Source organism: Ovis aries, chromosome 6 (genome assembly GCF_016772045.2).
Source record: "Ovis aries strain OAR_USU_Benz2616 breed Rambouillet chromosome 6, ARS-UI_Ramb_v3.0, whole genome shotgun sequence".
Classification (NCBI taxonomy): Eukaryota; Metazoa; Chordata; class Mammalia; order Artiodactyla; family Bovidae; genus Ovis; species Ovis aries.
Genome location: NC_056059.1, coordinates 81,520,730 through 81,542,874, shown reverse-complemented (window position 1 = coordinate 81,542,874; position 22,145 = coordinate 81,520,730). Strand labels below are relative to the sequence as shown.

Genomic DNA, 22,145 nt, shown 5'->3' with positions numbered 1-22,145 from the left:
GAAATCCCATTTCCCAAACTCATTTATTCATCTTCTCATTTATTTAAGTACCTTTTATGATAGGCACTCATGATCCAGAACATGGGCTCTGGGGTTCTATAGACATAGTGTAAAATCTGGCTTCCTCACTTGCTAGCTATATGACCTTGGGAAAGTTGATGTGTACATCTATGCCTCAGCCTCTTCATCTGCAGTAAATACTTGCTGTTGTTGTTGTGTAGACACTAAATCGTGTCCATCTCTGACACCATATGGACTGTAGCTTGCCAGGCCCCTCTGTACATGGGATTTCCCAGGCAAGAATACTGGAATGGGTTGCCATTTCCTTTTCCAGGGGATCTTCCCGATCCAGGGATTGAACTTGTGTCTCCTGCATTGACAGGCAGATTCTGTATCACTGAGCCATATAGACAATAATAAATTTACTTTGAGTATTTCACTCATCTCACACTCTCTGTTCTTGTCACATAGATCTGCAAGTTACTGTCTACCCCAGGATATTTATATTAATACATGCTAATTCCTACACCAGAAACACTCCTTCCCCAAAACTTTGCATGGCTTATTATTCTTATTCTTAAGGACTCTGACTAAATGTCTGCTGAGTTACTCAGCTTGTCTAAAAGTATCACACCATGCCCCATCTTTTTCAAAACACCTTGTAAATATGTACTTATTTTGGTTGCTTATTTCATTATTATTTTTCTTTCCCCCTGGAACATAAGCTCAATAAAAGTAGAAATCTGGTCTCTTTCGGTGACTGCTGTATCCTTACCATCCAGCACAGTTCTTAGAACATCATTGACACAGCCTGAGTCATCAACTCTTCCTCTAGAAGGCTGCCCCAAAGCCTAGTCAAGATGTGTTTATTTCTTACCAGCTTTTGAAGCAAAGTAAGCCCTCATAGCGCTACACATGATGTAGTCCAATGAATGTTAGGCTTTCTACAATAATGATAATCTTCCCTCAATACAGAAGTGCAAGCTAAATGATAGAGTAATGGAAAGGATGTTTTTCCAATGGTGTTTCCAAGAAAATGGAATAATTGTGGAATCTTTTCAGAGACTAAAGCAGGAACATAGGGAAAGGAGGTAAGTGGTAATTGTATTCAACTGTTGCTGCTGAGGTTATTGTTATTTTTGCTTTTATTTCATGGATAAGATTCATGACCTCAAGAAGCTATGACCTATCGAGTGAGACATAGCAGTAAAGAAATTAAGTACATTAAAGCATAATGTGCACATGAAGTTTTAGGAATAAATAAAAAATAATCAATCTCTGATGATGAAGAAAAGGCTTCTTTATGGAGTTTACATCCTAGAGATGTATTATCTGGTAGGGTGGCCCCACCCAAGCGTGGCTATTTAACTTTAAATTTGAATTAATTAAAATTAAAAATTTAGTTCTTCAATCTCACTAGCCATATTTCAAGTGGCTAGTAGTTATCCTAAGAGATATTGCAGATATGGAATAAGCCTATCATTGCAGAAAGTTCTATTTAACAACACTAATCTGGAGAACAGACAGTCTCACATGTTATTCTGGGAAAAGAGTGCCTTAGAGAGGGCAAGAGTAGAAAGTCCAAAAAACCAGTTAGGATAGAGATGTAGTAAGTGAAGTAGAAAAGAAATGCTTAAATCAAGGGCATAGTGGTAGTTGTGGGTGCTAATAGAAAGCACCTGTCTGTACCAGCTCTTAGTTGCAGCATGTGGGATATAGTTCCCTGACCAGGATTGAACCCCAGACTCCCTGCATTGGGAGCACAGAGTCTTTGTCAAGGAACCACCAGGGAAGTTCCAGGAAAGACTTAATTTTAAAAACATTAAAGAGATAGAATTGATAGGACACATGGATGGATTGATGTCATTTGTTTAGGAAAACAGCAGAATGAGTCCAAAATTTCTGGCTTGCGTAAAGTGCTACTTCCCATGATGAAAATGAATATATCATGTTTCATCCTACAGATCAGGGTGAGCTTCAACAAATCTAGTCTTGTTCTATTCTTGATAATTTCTCTGACCAAAAACAGAGACCAACTTTCACTTCTTGTCTGCAGGCCCCTGGATCTCAGCTCTGAGCTCAGTGACTGTTCAAATATGAAAACACTCATTTCCACACAAATATGCATCACCTTGCCATGCAGGGCAGTTACAGTCTATATCTGGAAAAGAACCATTTCTCTGAAAAATAAGCAACACAATTTTTATTGACACAGTGCTGACTCAGAGAGGCATGGACATCAATCTACATTATCAAAAGAACACTAGGCTTAAAAGTGCAAAAACCCATGATTACCTCAAAGATTTCATCTCACAGTTGGTTTGTTTTCTATGTACCTCTGAAAGCTGTGGTACATATACACAATAGAATATTACTCAGCCATTGAAAAGAATACATTTGAATCAGTTCTAATGAGGTAGATGAAACTGGAGCTGATTATACAGAGTGAAGTAAGCCAGAAAGAAAAACATCAATACAGTATACTAACACATATATATGGAATTTAGGAAGATGGTAATGATAACCCTGTATGTGAGACAGCAAAAGAGACACAGATGTATAAAACAGACTCTTGGACTCTGTGGAAGAGGGAGAGGGTGGGATGATTTGGGAGAATGGCATTGAAACATGTATAGTATCATATAAGAAACAAATTGCCAGTCTAGGTTCAATGCAGGATACAGGATACTTGGGGCTGGTGCACTGGGATGACCCAGAGAGATGGTATGGGGAGGGAGGTGGGAGGGAGTTCAGGATTGGGAACTCATGTACACACATGGCAGATTCATGTTGATGTATGGCAAAACCAATACAGTATTGTAAAGTAAAATAAAGTAAAATTTTAAAAAAAGAAACGCAAAAAAAATTGAAATTAAAAAAAAAGAAAGAAACTGAGATATCCTTACAATTTTCTTAAAAAAAAAAAGAGAGAGAAAAAAAATTCAATAAAAGGTGGGTGGATGGAGGGATTATGTTCTTCTTTATTTGGAACCACAGTTTTGAAATTATACTTTCATTTCCCCAGCTTCTAGAATTCCCATTAATATCTTGGGAATTCCATTCAAGATTTTGCAATTCCTATAATCAAATTACTAGGAGAGAGATGCTTCTGTGCTCAGTCGCTCAGTCTTGTCCAACTCTTGTTACCCCATGGACTGTAGCCTGCCAGGCTACTCCATCCATGGAATTTTCCAGGCAAGAATACTGGAATGGATTGCCATTTTCTCCTCCAGGGGATCTTCCCAACCCAGGGATCGAACCCATGTTTCTTGCATCTCCTGCAATGGTAGGCAGTTTCTTTACCACTGAGCCATGTGGGAAGCCCATCAAATTACTATACCACTGAAGAATGATTGAAGGGTACAGTAGGTGTTCTAGCTGTTCATCTCCATCCCTATCTTAATATACATTCCCTGAAAGAAGTTCCTGAGGTAACATTTTACTAGATTCATTTGTGAGATGGCGCTGCAAAGCAAGAGGGAGGAAAGGGAAAGGAGGAAAAGACAAAATAATGATGCTGTAGAAACCAAAGGCTCCATTTCCACCAGGACCTCTGGGAAGCTTTGACAATGCCTCTTAAAAATGAGCCTCTCGCGGAAAGGCTGCCGATTTGCTCACGACGATTGAAAGTCACCTTTAGGTGCTTCAACATTCAGGAGCTTTCATGCTACACTTGAGCACAGGCTTTGTGAGTTCTTGTGGCTTCAGCAATGGCCCAGAAGCAGAAAAGGAGAGCTATTCAACACACATCAGGTAGGTGTTTTTCCACATGTCTAGACTATTTACTTCAGCTATAGATAAAAATCAGAGTCAGACTAAGGAACATGACAGGACACCATGAGCGTTTACTTCATGGAGTCCAGGCTCTTTCACTGCTCAGATTTACTCAAGCTTCATAGTAATCCTACACCTCAAGACAGAGCCAGCTTTCCTGGCTCGTGACCAGTGCAGTCCTGTAAAGCCCATGCTCAGTAAGGCTTGGTACTTGAAGTTTAATGCTTTGCAGTTGTCATTTTAAAATTCTGGAAAATGTTAGCTTTGTCCTAGTGTTTTATAAATGAAAGCTAACAGAACAATGAAGCATGGGGGTGAGGGTGTTGGTGTGGGCCGATGGCAAGGAGAGTACTTGAATCCTCAGCTCCTGCACTGTCCTACCTCTGAACACCTCCCTGGGAAGGGTCCTAGGCTGCTACTCCTCTTCCACTAGCCCCACAAGTGCCCAGTTTCCATGACCCACTCTGGCCTTAGACCACTGCTACCAGCCCTCCTTTTCCCATAGCAACTATGTCACACCAATGTCGGGGAAGGCCTATATTACTCCCCTGTTTGACCCTGGAAGCAGCCTGGGCACAGGTGCAGGCAGGATTGGTACTGGGCTGCAGTCCCCACCATGTCTCATACTTGATCATGACAGTTGCAGTCCTGGTCCTGGCCAGCAGCAGTGTGGCAGGTGACTAGGCAGAGATAAGCCTCTAGCCCGTGTAAAACCTTGATACTCTGTGTTTTCCAACAAGGAGGGTGCAGTCTCTTGAAGTTCACTCATTCATCATGGATTGGGGTTGTGAGTCCTTGGAAAAGAGAAATTGACTCCCCCACCCTCATTCTCTACCTGCCCTCCATAGTGTGTTGGTCCTGTCGCTGGCAGAAGGACAAGTCTGACAACCTAAAGACCTTTTGTGTTGAGTTGAGGGGACATCCTGGGCACCTGTGAAGATGTACAATCTCCCTGGGGGGAGGGGGGACCTCCTTACTGGAAGGAACATGACATTTAGTAGCTAACTTAAAAACCTCTGACTGGTCAAGAAAGAGACTAGAAAGAGGAAGGAAAAAGGTTTTTGTTTTTTTTTTAACAATATTTTAGTATCTTTGTGGGAACACGGTTTATTTACAGTGTGTTTGTTTCTCAGTTGCTCAGTAGTGTCCAACTCTTTGTGACCCCAATCATAAGTTCCTCTGTCTATGAGATTTCCCAGGCAACAATACTGGAGTGGGGTGTCATTTCCTTCTCCAAGGAATCTTCCTGACCCAAGGATCCAGTCCAAGTCTTTTGGGTCTTCTGAGTTAGGAGATGAAATTTTTCCCACAAGCACCACCTGGGAAGTCCCATATATGTACATGACCTACATGGGGAGGGAAGCTTAAAAAAGAGTGGCTATCATGGCAAATAGATGTGGAAACAGTGGCTGACTTTATTTTTCTTGGCTCCAAAATCACTGCAGATGGTAACTGCAGCCATGAAATTAAAAGACACTTACTTCTTGGAAGGAAAGTTATGACCAACCTAGATAGCATATTAAAAAGCAGAGACATTACTTTGCCAACAAAGGTCCATCTAGTCAAGGCTATGGCTTTTCCAGTGATCATGTATGGACGTGAGAGTTAGACTGTGAAGAAAGCTGAACACTGAAGAATTGATGCTTTTGAACTGTGGTGTTGGAGAAGACTCTTGAGAGTCTCTTGGACTGCAAGGAGATCCAACTAGTCCATTCTAAAGGAGATCAGTCCTGGGTGTTCATTGGTAGGACTGATGTTGAAGCTGAAACATCAATACTTTGGCCACCTGATGGGAAGAGCTGACTCATTTGAAAACACCCTGATGCTGGGAAAGATTGAGGGCAGGAGGAGAAGGGAACGACAGAGGATGAGATGGTTGGATGGCATCACCGACTCAATGGACATGGGTTTGGGTGGACTCCAGGAGTTGGTGATGGACAGGGAGGCCTGGCGTGCTGCGGTTCACAGAGTCACAGGGTCAGATACGACTGAGCGACTGAACTGAACTGATATATATATCCACTCAATATAGAGTTTTGAGTTCTCTGCACCATACAAGAAAAATTATTTTAATATATTTTAGTGTCTTTAACAACATGTTCTTTCTGGTTTTTGAAGAAGGGGTTTTGCTTTTTCATTTGGCCCCACAAATCATGTAACCAGCTCTGTTACAGGGAAGCAGGAAACAATAATTTCTTAAATATATATATATATATATAATGCACAAGAAAAAAGTTGTGGCAACTATACCTGAAGCCCTAAAGGACAATCATTTTCACCCTCCTCAACCACCCACTCTAGTTTTCCTCCACTCTTCACCAGCAGGGCAACAGTCAAGTCTGGCTCACCTGACGAGGGTATCCACTGCCAGCCTGAGTGGGTCTGGATCCTCGATTGCCTTGGTCTATTCACATTCTAGTTGCTGCAACAGCCTGCTCAAAAGACAGAAGCCTGAGAAAAATCCCTAGTGACTTCTTTAAGTCTGACACAATTTTCTTTGTCTCCATTATGTAAGAGCAATCATAGCTCCTCATGATAATGAGGGTCAGTTATACCCATCAATGTGATAATTCACTTGTCTGTTGGTTCAGTAACCAAAGCTCAGGTTCAGTAGAGGAACCTTTTCCTTTCAGGCCCAAACCAGTACGTTCAACACAGAGGAGCCTAAGAAACAAACAGAAAATGTACATTCTGTATGTTGTTCAATGTATTAATAGTTTGCTAGGGCTGCTAGCCAGAATACTGGAGTAGGTAGCCTTTCCCTTCTCCGGGGGATCTTCCCAACCCAGGGATTGAACCCAGGTCTCCCACATTGCAGGTGGATTCTTTACCAACTGAACTATCAGGAATAATCAGGGTAAGTGAACCCATATTTGGTGTAGCTTTGAAAGGGGAAAAGCTGTCTGAAGGAATTAGCTTTTTTATCAAGTGGTTGGTCTGATATCAAGCATTAACTGCCATAAAAGCAACAGCTCACTTGGCCTTGTAGAGAGGATGATACTCTTGGGCCCTGTCACCATGACTACTCCACTCATGAGCCCATTGAGTGAGCACTGGAAAAGCCACCGATTAGGCTAGCTGACCTCTACCAGGTATGTCATCATGTGAACCTGGGTTTTGAATCTATCTTCTGCATCAGATGCTCTGTGGTAGGTATTAGTATAAAACACAAAGATTCTCTGATCGTGTGCTCATCCTCATATACTCCCAAATTAGACTTCTTTTGATGTACTTGCCTCTAACTTTCCAAATTGCCCTTCCAGGTCTCTGTTCCACTAGCTTGTGTCTATGTATATTGTTACCAAGCCACTTTCCTCTTTCCAAATATACAGGCAAGTTTTCTTCTCACAGTATTAGTGTAATATAGCTATAGTTAATGCAGTAGCAAATTTTAGCTAATGCTGACACAACAAGCTAAACAATTGTGAAAAAACACTCCCAATTCTCTTCAGTTACCAACTAGTCATGGGGATCCAACTCCTTGAGTCATAACTGTGAGCTTAAAGAGGGACATTAGTGTACCCCACACAGGCTAATGCAGGGGACTATGCCATCACTTCATGAAACTGACTTAGGTCCTCTGGGTATGCTGGTACTTGATCCAAGATATTCCTTTTCTATTGTACTTTGGGTTATTACTATATCCACTGAAAGTGAAAGTTGCTCAGTCATGTCTGACCCTTTCCTACCCCATGGACTACTCCATGGAATTCTCCAGGCCATAATGGGGTGGGTACCCTTTTCCTTCTCCAGGAGATCTTCCCAATCCAGGGATCAAACCCAGGGATCAAACCCAGGTCTCCTGGATTGCAGGCGGATTCTTTACCATCTGAGCCACAAGGGAATACCCACTGGACCTAATGAATATATAGAACTAATAACACCAGGATGCTCTATTAAGTCATGAAGTCACTTATTATCAGTCTCTACTCCTGCCCAGTGGTGTATCACACCAATCAAATGCACAAATGCACCAATCAAATTAGAATGACTGTACAACCCAGTGTTTTCACTTTGCCTATACTTTACCCCAAATCAGCTCAGAAGAGAATCTTAATTGTGGTGTTGCAGCGGGCCACTTCCCACTAGCAATGGGATCTGTGTTACATTCTGATGATGAGAAACTGCAGCGGTTACATGTGTCTGATCACTGAAGAACTCACTAAACTTCCATATTCATGAAAGGCTTTAATGAAGCTGAAAGATTTTGTATAGAGCAGTAGAAATAAAATTCAAATAAGCATATGGAGCCCAAGAAACTTCTAGGCACAGCTCTCCAAAATCCTTTTCAGTCACACAGATACTCTTCAACTCAGGATCAGGGCTGGGGACCGAACTGAGATGCACAGCTAAAGGTGAGCAGTGGGTAGCTCAGAAAAACTTCATTTGCCACTCCCCATAGCTGGTATTACTGCCCAAACCATCCATGCCCCTCCCCACTCCCTCATCTCCATCCATGGAAAAACTCTTCCACAAAACCAGTCCCTGGTGCCAAAAAGATTGGGGACCACCACTCTGGACTGTTAACTACCAAGACATATATGATGGAGAGCTACCATAGAGAGCTCTATTCAGAAGAGCTAGAGCAAATGTTCCCAAGAGGGTCTTTTATGCCCCACTGGACATGCATACACATTAGCTGCTGGCCTTCCCATGTGGCACTATCCCTGGGTTGGGAAGATCTGTGGAGGAGGGTATGGCAATGCACTCCCATAGTCTTGCCTGGAGAATCTCATGGACAGAGGAGCCTGGTGGGCTATAGTCCATAGCACCACAAAGAGTTGGACATAACTGAAATAACTTAGCATGCACACATGCACAAGTCAGCTGCTAATTGCTTTCACCAAGTCATCAATCTACACATCCCTAAATAACGTGAGAAAGGTGGCTCAGGCTGCTGGGGGAGCCTCATATTAAATGGGTAATTATAAATGACTAGCCTGCCTATCTCCTCCTTACTGTGCACTAGAGTCAGTATCAGATTTCCAGTCATCCCCCAAAACAAGGCAGATAAGCAGTTTAGCTTCAAGATAACTTTATCTTAGAGTGTCCTAGTTCCAGAACCTCATTCTGAATGGTTGCTGACTAGGAATGCTTTGCTTTTAGCTTCTTGGTTTGTGGGGTTTTCTCCAAAGTATAGCTTGGGTCAAAGTCATAGCTGCAGGTCATTTATTTATGAGACTCATAGAAATCAGCAGCCAGTTAGCAGGGAAAATAAAACAGGAAAAGAATACTGAACATCAGGGTGGGTGCATTATTGAGGTTTCCATGCAATCACTGAGAAGTGTTAAAAACTGCCATTGTTGGGACACCTGTTCAGTCATGCTGATATTTGTCAAGGATTGCCCCTGGGGGTGTTAATAACTTCCTCCTCTTAGGCTGCATGGGTGTGCAGATAGAGCAGCCAATGATGGCTCTGAAGAAGGCCATGGCCTTAGAGATGGTCTTATGTAGAAATATTCCAGGAATTTTGAGAGTGTGTTGTAAAACACAGTCATCATTAAAATCCATAAATTGATAATTAAGTTATATTAAAAATGAAGTAATTAATACTCAAAATCCATCTTGTCCTAATTATTTTCTATTACCTACCCTCTTGTGATTATTTATCTATTATCTGTATAGTAGAATACTAATATAATGGAGTGCTACTGCATACCTCTTCCCAGAAGTGTGTTCAATAGCTCATGCTGGAGCTTGAAATTGTCCATGGTGGAAATATTTATACCAGGGAAATTAGCAAATGCTACAAATCAGGGCATGATTCCTGCTCTCTCTCCTGCCTCCACTAGGGCCAGTCCACCCTCCATGGCAGAAAGGTGAAGATAAATTGCTAGATCCTTGAGATGGGAAGCTATTACAGTAAGATGGAATTGTCTAACCCAAGGGGTTGAAACAAGAGGTCAATCCAGGATACATCACACTGGTAGTTAAAATAATCTACTCTTCTCCCCAGCCTTCCAGATTTTATTCCCAAATGGTAGTGAGTAGGAAAGTTATGTTGAAGCTGAAACTCCAATAATTTGGCCACCTGATGCAAAGAGCTGACTTATTTGAAAAGATCCTGATGCTGGGAAAGACTGAAGGTGGGAGGAGAAGGGAACGACAGAGGATGTGATGGTTGGATGGCATCACCGACTCAATGGACATGGGCGTGGGTAGACTCCAGGAGTTGGTGATGGACAGGGAGGCTGGAGTGCTGCGGTTCATGGGGTTGCAAAGAGTTGGACACGACTGAGCAACTGAACTGAACTGAGGAAAGTTAGCTCCTCTCGAATCTGCATAGGCATCCCAAGCCACCTGACATAAATATTATCAGAAGTAGAAATATTTGATTTAGTGATTTTCAAAGTGAAGAATTTCAGGCTGAAAGTTCAGGGAATAAAGAGCCCAGGTTATGGCTGAGCCACTATCCCACAGCATTCAATTTGAAATGATAAACAAATGAGTAAAAAGAAAATAATATGTGGTTAAATATCTTATAAATCCATTCAAAGGTTAAAGAGTAGTGGCTGAAAATTGTGTTGGGTAATGAATATTACATTTGAATCATACATTCACAAGACAGAAGGGATTTTACACTCAAAGGATAGAATAAAGATCAATAGTGCACTCTCAAAGAAACCTCCTCAGTTAGAAGCTCTCATAGTAACAACTATCATTACCTAAGCCCTCCCTCATATCACACCCACACTCATTTTCTCTCTCTCATGTACACATTTTGACAACAACAACATTCTTAGAATGGTTTAATAAAGAATAATAAGTCACATTTAAGTGTTTGCTCTGTGTTAGGAAACCTTTTATGTGCTTCGTGTATATTTTCTTTCTCAGTAATTTGAAAATTTAAATCATTCTTACATTTCAGATGTAATGCCTTTGGGAAACCAAAGCACAAAGAATTTAACTAGGAAACAACACATATTAAGTGGTAGAGTCATGAAATTATTCTGGGAAACTTTTTCTTCATCTTCTCAATCTGAGATATGCTGTTACTTAAAGGCATGACTTACCTTGCAGCCATATCAAATGGTAGGTGATTTTACACGTACAGGACCTGTAAACATCAAGACATCTTCCTTTCTTCTCATAGCTCTTCCAGACCACTCTGGTCCCCTGCTCTTTAAGCTAAAATCTTACTCCACTTGAAGCCGATGACAACAGATCATACTGTCTACTCCCTTTCTTGGTTGTGGTCCATGCAAGCCTTCCTATCAGTTCTCATTGCTTGACAGTTCTAATACTATAACTCCTTATTACACTTTGGTGATTTCAAATTAGAGCTTGGTAGCACAGAGTATTTTTGTTCAAATTACTTAAAAAGGTCTCATCTCTGTATGAATTTTAATAGAAGCTACTCTTTAAATTAATCTTCAGGCAGATCAATTTAAATAGGAGTCTTTTCCTTCAGTCTGAGACCAGCCTCCATCCAGAGCCCAGGCCTAGAAGTACAGTCCAGACTAGAGTTCAGCCTGCCAAAGGTTTAGTACAAGACTGTCCCAAGCAAATGATTTCTCAATTTAAATTTCTTTTAAATTTCATATTTTCATAATTGTCCTTGATTTTACCTCCACTCTACCTCTACCACCAACTCCCAGACTCATACCATGAATGCTATTACGCATAATGGCATGGCATTCAGAAGGCTACCAAAATCAGCCCCTTCTCTGACTACCATCTCTAATATTTCCAAATCACTTTCCTTGCCCATTGTCATAACTTTTCAACTTTCAATTCTTTAATGGTCTCATTTTCACTTTCAGTTACCATCCCCAGATTTCTTTTTACAACTTAGATGCCATAATCTATCATTATAATCATATAATCACATTTGTAGTTTGCCCCAATTCCCTCTGTATTCCTCAATCAACAAAACTGAAACCTACTTAATTTTACTATGTGTCTTTTAATTGCCAGTAGAATGAGATTAGGGAATATTAGGCCACTGTTGATGGAATCACTTTACATTTAGCATCACAAATTTCAAGTGGATGCCTAGCAATCTTATTGCATTTGTCCAATTAATTCACTCTCTTTCCTTTACCTATTTAAAGATTAGTTTTCACCAGAAATAAGCTCCTATCTCTACAACATCATCAATTCTGTCATTCTATTAAGCCATTTTCATAAAGATCAAACAAGCTGTAATGTCCTCCATAAATGACCATTGATTTCTCAACTCTCCATTTCTCTATATCTTAATGCAGCAAAAAATTTAAAAGTGATTTTGCACAATAACTGCCCTATTTTCCCAACGCACATGCACTCTTTTAGCCACTCCAATTATGCTGATTCTGCCAGTTTCATTAATAATATTGAGTTCCATATTGACAAAATGCAATGGTCAATTTTAATCTTCCTCTTAGCCTCTGAGATATCAAAATCTTCTTCCTGAAACACCTATGCTCTTAGCTTCTGAAACAGATTCATAGTTCTTTTTTTTTCTCTTAATTTTTGTTTTTACTTTACAATACTGTATTGGTTTTGCCATACATTGACATGAATCTGTCACGGGTGTACATGAGTTCCCAATCCTGAACCCTCATCCCACCTCCCACCCCATATCATCTCTCTGGATCATTCCAGTGCACCAGCCCCAACCATCCTGTATCCTGTATCGAACATAGACTGGCAATTCATTTCTTACATGATAGTATACATGTTTCAGTGCCATTCTCCAAAATCATCCCACCCTCTCCCTCTCCCTCAGAGTCCAAAAGTCCGTTCTATACATCTGTGTCTCTTTTGCTATCTCGCATACAGGGTTGTTGTTACCATCTTTCTAAATTCCATATATATGTGTGTTAGTATACTTTATTGGTCTTCTGACAGTTCTTTATCCATGCCCAATCTACACCAGAATACTGGAGTAGATAGCCATTCCCTTCTTGAGCAGATCTTCACAACCCAGGAATTGAACTGGGGTCTCCTGCATTGCAGGTGGATTCTTTACCAGCTGAGCTACCAGGGAAGCCTAAATCCACACCCCAGTTGATAACAATAAATGATTTCTATATAACTATGCCACTATCTCTAAAGCATATTCTTTCACACCTAAAGTCTTGGTTACATACATACGTACTCAACTGTCTTCATGATATTTCCTGGATGTCTAAAAAGTATTGTAATTTTGACATGTTGAAAACAAATTTTCATCCTTGTGCTCCAAAGCCTGCTTCTCTTCTTTCTTCTTGCTCCACATTAAAAATAGATTCCAAATTTGACCACCTCTCATCACTTCTATTTCTACTATATAAGATAAAAATACCACCTACCTGATCTTCTTGCTTCTCTTCTTACTCCCCTAAGTAAAATCTTAAAAAGATAACACCTGCCCATTAAAAAAATAAATTGAATCATGTTAGCCTGCTGCTCAAACTCTACAATAGTCCTCTGTTCCAAAATCCAACTTTTAAACATGTGTGACAGAGCTCTAATTAGTTGTTATCGTTGCTGTTCAGTTGCTAAGTCATGTCCAACTCTATGCAACCCCACAGACTGCAGGACACCAGGCTCCTCTGTCCTCCACTATCTCCCAGCTTGCTCAAATTCATGTCCATTGATTCAGTGATCTATCTAGCCATCTCACTCTCTGTCACCCTCTTCTCCTTTGCCCTCAATCTTTTCCAGCATCAGGGTCTTTTCCAATAAGCAAGCTCTGCGCACTGGTGGCCAAACTTTTGAGCTTCAGCATCAGTCCTTTCAGTGAATATTCAGGGTTGATTTCCTTTAGGATTGACTGGTTTGATCTCCTTGCAATCCAAGGGACTCTCAAAAGTCTTCTCAAGCACCACAATTCAAACCATCAATTCTTTGGTGCTCAGCATTCATTATGGTCCAACTCTCACATCTGCATATGACTACTGGAAAAACCATAGCTTTGACTATACAGACCTTTGTTGGCAAAGTGATATCTCTGCTTTTTAATACACTTTCTAGGATTGTCATAGTGTTGCTTCCAAGGAGAGAGTGTGTTTTAATTTCATGGTTGTAGTCACTGTCTGCAGTGATTTTGGAGTCCAAGAAAATAAAATCTGTCACTGTTTCCACTTTTCACCAACCTATTTGCCATGAAGTGATGGGACCAGATGCCATGATTTTCATTTTTTTAATGTTGTGTTTCAACATTTCACCATTTTAGCTTTTTTACTCTCTTCTTTCACCTGCATAGAGGCTCTGTAGTTCCTCTTCACTTTCTGCCATTAGAGTGGTATTATCAGCATATCTACAGCTGCTGATATTTCTCCTAGCAATCTTGATTGACTTGTGATTCATTCAGCCTAGCATTTCACATGATATGCTCTGCATATTAGTTAAATAAACAGGTGACAGTATATAGCCTTGTCATACTCCTTTCTCAATTTTGAACCAGTCTGTTGTTCCATGTCTGGTTTTAACTGTTGCTTCTTGACCAGCATACAGGTTTCTCAGGAGACAGGTAAGATGGTCTGGTACTCCCATCTCTTCAAGAATTTTCTATAGTTTGTTGTGATCCACACAAAGGCTTTAGCATAGTATATGAAGCCAAAGTAGTTGCTTTTCTGGAACTCCCTTGCTCTCTCCATGATCCAATATATGTTGGCAATTTGAAATCTCGTTCCTCCGCATCTTTGATACCTAGGTTATATATCTGGAAGTTGTAAGTTCATGTACTGTTGAAGGCTAGTTTGAAGGATTTTGAGCATGATTTTGCTAGTATGTGAAATGAGTATGATTGTGTGGCAGTTTGAACATTCCTTGGCACTGCCCTTCTTTGGGATTGGAATGAAAACTGACATTCTCCAGTCTTGTGGCCACTGCTGAGTTTTCCAAATACACTGGCATATTGAGTGCAACATTTTAACAGTGTAATCTTTTAGAATTTGAAACAGCTCAGCTGGAATTCCATTACCTCCACTAGCTTTGTTCATAGTAATGCTTCCTAAGGCCTACTTGACTTCATACTCCAGGATGTCTGGCTCTAGGCGAGTGAACACATCATCATGGTTATCTGGGTCATTAAGACCTTTTTTGTGTCATTCTTCTGTGTATTCTTGCCGCATCTTAGTCTCCTCTGCTTCTTTGAAGACTTTATAAATTCTTTCCTTTATTGTGCCCATCCTTGCATGAAAGTTACTTTGATATCTCCAATTTTCTTGAAGAGATCTTTAGTTTTACACATTCTATTGCTTTGCCCTATTTTGTTATCTCTCCTAGCTATTTCCTGGAACTCTGCATCCAGTTGGGTATATCTTTCCCTTTCTCTTATAAGAGTATAGCTTAAATAATTCTCTGATTCTCTCTCTTACATTTGTGTGTGTTTTGCTTTTCCTCTCATTCACTTAATCCTAGTCACACTGACCTGTTCTTACTGCCATACTTTAAGCATCCTAATTTTCTTGAATGGCTTTCTGTTCTCTCTGCTGGACTACTCTTCCCCACAGTTATATCCAGGATTCTCTTTCTTCCTCGTTTCTGCTCAAACATTCCCTCTCATGTCCCCACTCCACATGAATCTTTTTTACTCTACTTGATTTACCATAACAGAATTCTTTACTACCTAAATTCAGATATGTATATATATTTTGTGCCTATTGTCTGTTTCAGCTACTAGATGCAAAGCTTTTGGAACAAAGATTGTATCTGCTTTGCTTATTGCTATGATCTCCATATCTACCTAACACATGTGTGTGTGCTCAGCCACTCAACTGTGTCTGATTCTTTGTGTGACTCCATAGACTGCAACCTGCCATGCTCCTCTGTCCATGGGATTTTCCACCCAAGATTACTGGAGTGGGTTGCCATTTCCTCCTCCAGGGAATCTTCCCAACCCAAAGATCAAATCTTTGTCTCTTGCATTGGCAAAGCAGATATTTTACCACTGAACCACCTGGAAAGTCCAAATACCTGATACACAAGTTTTCAAAGAGAGAAGAGATTGATTGATAAGATATCATTTAGGAAGGAGAAGGGTGATTTAGATAGTGTTGAATTATACACAAAAAAGAAACATTTAATTTTTATCAATGAATGAGAAAACAATTAGGTAAGAAGAATGACAGTATTTACCACATTTGTCTTATTTTATTGTAATCATGTACTTTGATCTCTATGTATCTGCCTAAAATTTAATGTCTAGAGTGCACCGAATGGTATTTATGCTTAGCATTCATCTCAACTACAGAACTCTGTGCCTGAAGGAGAAACCAACTGCTCTGTAAAAACCTATTGAATGAGTGGCTTAACAAAAGGTCTTGGACTCAACCAGTTTAGGAGGTGAGAACAGTCATTAGGATAAACCTAGGGAAATAAGAAGTATCATTTACACAGTAGTCTGCTTTAGAACATTTATTTTGCCTGAGGAAAATAAATGCTTCTGGAGAATTAAACTTATTTGGTGAAAATTATGCCATTTCCCATACATTATCACTATAATGAATATGAACCTATTTGCAAGTCTCTCAGAGAACTAAGAAAAAAAAATTAGTGAAGTGATGGGTGTAAGGAACTTTGCCTTAATCTGATAAATGCCAGCAACATAGTTTTAAATGCTTTTATTGTAACAGAAATTATAATGGACAAAAGGATAAAGTCTGTTTCATAAACATCCACTGATGTACTGAGATAAATGCTCCCTCCATTACTCAATACTGCAAGTACCTGATTAGCACAGCAATAAAAATTGATTGACACTGTTTTGGATGTTTATGTCTTTGAGCAAATGTAACAGACTTTTCCTATTAGAAATAAGTGTTTCCAGAAATGCAGTCAGAAGTTTGAAATTAAGAGTGTACATGTTCACTGTAGGAAGAAAGAGAATGTGGCAGGGGGAGGAGAGAGACAAAATATTTACAGAATACAAAAATCTGAAACAGCTTTATTTTTCTGTCCTCCATCTACCTGAATAATCATGTCCCCAACTCTCTAATGATCAAGACTGGACTGAAGTTCAGCAACATCTGTTATTTTGGCAGTCAGTGAATAGTCAAATAAATCAACACCATTTCATAATTTATTCTATAGATCTCTGGCTTTGTACCAGAATACTTAACACTGACATCACTTCTTCATTTTCTTTTTCTCTCAGCATTAGTTTTTTGTATCTGCTCTTTCATTTATTTCCCTTCACCTCTGTGCCCTGCATCTTGTCTCTTTCACTTTCCCTTTTCCTCTCTCTGGTCTCCTTGTTCTCTTGTACAATACTATCCTATACCATGTAATTAGTAACAGGTAGTATTGACTAGAAAAGAATTTATTTCATCAAATGATACTCGTGGTTTCTTATTGTTACAAATAAGTAACCATAAAAATATACTGGGTTAAATAACAGTGTTTGCAAAATTGGGAAAAAAAGAAAAAACCAAACCTAAAAGCATTGTTCAAATCATAATTCCTTAAATATTGAAACTAGCATGCTTAGAGCACAGACAATTGTCTGATAAATTTTGTGTACTATATCATATCTTACTTGTTTTTCTATCTGAGTACTTACAGTAGTTCAGAACAGCTAGTAGTTTGAATGTGTTCAATATTAAAACATGGTTAATATTTTATAAGAAAGCTATTGCTTTTGCCTTGAAATTTTTTATTATTTGAAAGTTATTGTCTTTTCTATATTATTTAGGAAGTTTTCCTATGCTGTAAGTGCATTTCATCTAGAAGACACTTTTTAATAATAAAATATCCTTTGGCTTTTAGAGCAACAGCCAGTGGAAAATAATTGCTTATACAAAGTTTGTTAAACTTAACTTCTCTAGACTGGAACTATTCCTTTATTGAAAGGCAACTTGACCTTAATAATATAAGATCAATAATATTATGTTTTTCATCATTCTATACCTTTACAAAGAAAGAAATATGTTTGGAAAGAAAGCTATTTGTAGTAAAAAGTAAACAACTTTTTAAATGATGTTTTTATATTTAAAAAAATAAAAGTATTTTACAATTTTTTAAAGAATATAATTTTAGTCAATATTATCATAAAATGCAAAAAGCCCAAATTGAAAAGAAAAATGTGTGAATTCCTTATACCTACCTCTCCCCACATACAGAGATGTTAATATTTAAAATAAATGCTAAAATATGAATCTGCAGTGAAAATGTTGCTGTAATGAAGAGCTTTCTTATAACTATCTTTTCAGAATAAACACTTCTAGTTTCTGCCTGTTACACGTGGAAGAAACTATAATGTTGGGTGATAAATAAAATGAAGTGCAAGTCAGAGAAACTAAGCCAGGATGAGATGAAAAGAGAAAAGAAAAGGCAATGAACTCAGCTTTAGGAAATGTGTCTGCACGGTTCAATGACAAACACAGTTATCACCTCCTTGTAGCATATTACTCTTCCCTGGTGGCTCAAATGGTAAGGTGTCTGTCTACAGTGAGGGAGACCTGGGTTTAAGCCCTGGGTTGGGAAGATTCCCTGGAGAAGGAAATGGCAATCCACTCCAGGACTATTGCCTGGAAAATCCCATGGACAGAAGAGCCGGGTAGATTACAGCCCATGGGGTCGCAAAGAGTCGGACACGACTGAGCGACTTCACTTTTACTTTCTATAGTATATTGCGTTCATCTTTTATGTGTAAAACTGAATAAATGGTATTGGACTTAGGACATTTAAACTATTTGTTCAGTTGCTTCACTTGTGTCCAACTCTGTGAGCTGTAGTCTGCCAGGCTCCACTGTTGATAGGCTTCTCCAAGCCAAGACTAATGGAGTGAGTTGCCATGAACCTTCTCCAGTGGATCTTCCCAACCCAAGGATTGAACCTTTGGGATCTCCTGCATCTTCCTCATCACAGGCAGATTCTTTACTGCTGAGCCACCCAGGAAGGCCCCATTTAAACTATAATCAATCACTATATATTGTGGGTGTGTGTGTGTCATAGAGGGTTTTACTTGAAAGGTTGACAAAATGAAGAGAGATCCAAATCCTCACAGACCATGTAGTTAAAATATTACTTAAAAAAATATTATTTTGGTGGGGGGAAACAAGAGTACAGATAGTACCACAAAGTATAAAATAATGCAAAAACCAGCTTATATGAACATGTTGACTATTGACGATGTCACTATTAAGAATATAATGAAATTAGTTTTGAGGTATTTTCTAATGCAGGCTGAACATTTAAAAAATGAAAAAAAAAAACTATAGACATATGAATTCAGTATTGACTCAATCTATTCTATTCATAGTCTGATAAATTAACTGATATTTAAAATGGCTACATTATATTCACAAAATATCCAAGGTCAAGGTTAGTATTTTAAGTTCTAAAACAACATGTTTACAGTGGCCCAAAGCTGCATATGATAAAACTACTTCTGGAAAATGTAGTTAACATGGGCCTAGCTATATTTTTATTAACTCTAAACTTACTTCTAGATGAAAAATAAGCTGTCTACTCTTAAAATTTCACTAATTTCCACCAATTTCATTTTCAGGATACTAACAGAACTTTATAATAAAACACTTCCAACATGAAAATGTACATAAGAAAGATTATTTTTAAAAAAAGTTTAAAATAAAACCTGCTATCAGTTTAAAAAAAGAATTCACTTAAAAATTAGTTGAAAAAAATACACCTAGAGTACCATTCCAAAAAAAAACTTTTTATGACTTCAGTGACACATTATTTTTAAGCAATAGCAGTATTAAACACCTCTATATGTTTCAAAATACTGTTGACAATTTGCTTTTTTTTTTTTTAACATTGCATTAGGTGCCATTGAAGAGACTCTTGTTCTCTGAGAGCCAGTTTCCTTGTTATCGCAGGAGATACTGTCAGGCAGGACAATTATAATTGTGTAGGCAGTGCTGAATTACTGTGAAACCAAATACTGCTGAAGTCTGACGGGACCTCCTGTCGCTCAGGGTGACAGTTACACGTCTAAAGAGTCACTCCAATCAGTCACAGTTACTAAGCTGCTTTTCAGTGTACCAGATTCATCCTGAGGTCCTTCTCCCTTCGGCCCTTTCAGGTTAGTTGCACCCCAGGCATTGGCACTTGAGTAGCATTAGACTCATTGTTCACAGGTGGAAGAGGTTCCTTCTCTTCTCTCCCAACTCTTCTCTGCATAGATTTCTCTTCCTCTAAGGATGATATGTCCCAGTCGTCATCATCCACATCTGTACACTTTAAATCTTTTAGTTCTTTTTTGATGAACACGTCAGCAACATTAATCCCACCACCTGGCTTATTCCCTGCCCTTTTTCTAGTTCCGCCTGTGACCGGAGAGCGTGGACTGGCAGCAGCTGAACACCATCGATGCGGACAAGGTGGCTGGCTCCGTGGACGTGCTCATGCTGCAGGAGAACATCACCTTCTGCAAGCTGGAGGACGAGAAATATCCAAGCTTCCAGTCGTGGGTGGACAAGGTGCTGCTAAAGCTCATCCGCCTGGAGCAGCTCACGCACCTCTCAGCTGTATGACCTGGAGGAGCGGCTGTCCTCAAGCCTGGCTGGGGGCGAGCAGAGCAAGAAGCTCCTCCCCAAGCAAGCGGGCAAGATCAAGCCACTCAAGGAAGAGTGTAAACTCAGAAAGAAGTTGATCTCTGCTGCTGCTGCTGCTAAGTTGCTTCAGTCATGTCTGACTCTGTGCGACCCCATAGACGGCAGCCCACCAGGCTCCCCTGTCCCTGGGATTCTCCAGGCAAGAACACTGGAGTGGGTTGCCGTTTCCTTCTCCAATGCATGAAAGTGAAAAGTGAAAGTGAATTTTCTCAGTCGTGTCCGACTCCTAGCGACTCCATGGACTGCAGCCCACCAGGCTCCTCCGTCCATGGGATTTTCCAGGCAAGAGTACTGGATTGGGGTGCCATTGAGAAGAGCAAGAAGCTCCTCACCAAGCAAGTGGGCAAGATCAAGCTGCTCAAGGAAGAGTGTAAACGCAGGAAGAAGTTGATCTCTACCCAGCAGCAAATGATAGAGGCCAGTGCCATTTTTGTGACAAGGCCTTTATGAGCCAAGCTTTCCTACAAAGTCATATTCAGTGCTGCCACCCTGAAGAGTCACATCTTGAGTATAAGACAAGGGCACAGGTGGACAAGCTCCAAAGTGAGATCAACATGTTGAAGGAGCAGCTGCAGCTCACCAAGTCTCAGCTAGAGGCAGCACAGCATGTGCACGCAGTCAAGTTCTCTAAGGAATATGAAATGCAGAAAACAAAAAAGGAAGAATTTTTGAAGTTATTTGATAGGTGGAAAGAAGAAGAAAAGAGAAACTAGTTGATTAAATGGAAAAAGTCAAAGAAATGTTTATGAAGGAGTTTAAAGGACTGACTTCTAAGAACTCAACATTAGAATATCAATTGTTGGAAATCAAGAAGCCCAATATGCAGATCAAGCCTAACACAGGCATGCTAAAAGATGCACATGAGTTTAAAGAAGAACATCCTCAGCATCCCCATGATTTCCAAAATGTGATGCAGCTATTTGACAGTCAGGAAAGCAAGTGGACAGTTCACGTTCAGGCTCTTCCTCAAGAACACAAGAAAGAAAAGAGCTGGCTCCTGTCACATAGAGAGAAACTTCGAACCTCAATGATATATGATCAAAATACATGTAATGTCTTCTACAAGAAAAGGATAGAAGAGCTAGGACAGAGATTCCAGGAGCAGAACAAGCTGATCATCACTCAGAGACAGCAGATTAAAGAGTTCACCACTAAATCATTAAACGGTGACAGTGAACCCAAAGAGAATTTTTTAACCTGGCAGACTTTTGAATCTAAGCCAACTGCCCCAATGGTATCTATGAATGCCCCAGTCCCCCAGACACTGGATGCAAAGTCAAGTCTAACAATGGCACATGTAAGGGAAAATGAACAGAAATTAAATGACAACTAGATACATACAAGGAAAACTGAAGAATAAGCCTTCCCTCACCAAGGAAATAACTGTTTTGGAGCAGAATTTGGTGGAGAAACTGGAAATCTTGGGGATTAATACAAATATACTTGGTATTCCGAGTGATCACTTGAATAGAGGGCTAAGCACTGTGGACTGAGAATATCCACTGGAAATGGAAATGACAACCAACTTCAGTATTCTTGCCTGGGAAATCCCATGGACAGAGGAGCCCAGGGGGCTACAGTCTATGAGATCACAAAGAGTTGGACATCACTTAACGAATAAACAACAACAGCAGCAGTACCATTTGAGTTTGATTGTTAATCTAAGATCAAAAATGTTAAACACAGGAACTTTCTTTGTCTCCATGTACCAATTTCTCCAAACTATTCTGTAGAAGTAGGTATTAATCCTATAGTTTTGCTTCATCACAATTTCTTGCTTTAACTATTATTTTTGTTTGTTTTTAGTAACAAAGAGTGAATTTACCAGATTTTCTTTGATATATTACCTATGATGATCTTATGATCTGTTCTTATTTAATA

The 22,145-nt window shown here is 39.6% G+C and overlaps 1 pseudogene; it reads left to right on the top strand.

Annotated features, from left to right (window-relative positions):
• Window positions 1-9,157: 9,157 nt before the first annotated feature.
• Window positions 9,158-21,757, top strand: LOC101119727 (cilium assembly protein DZIP1-like; annotated as a pseudogene).
• The last annotated feature ends 388 nt before the right edge of the window (window positions 21,758-22,145 follow it).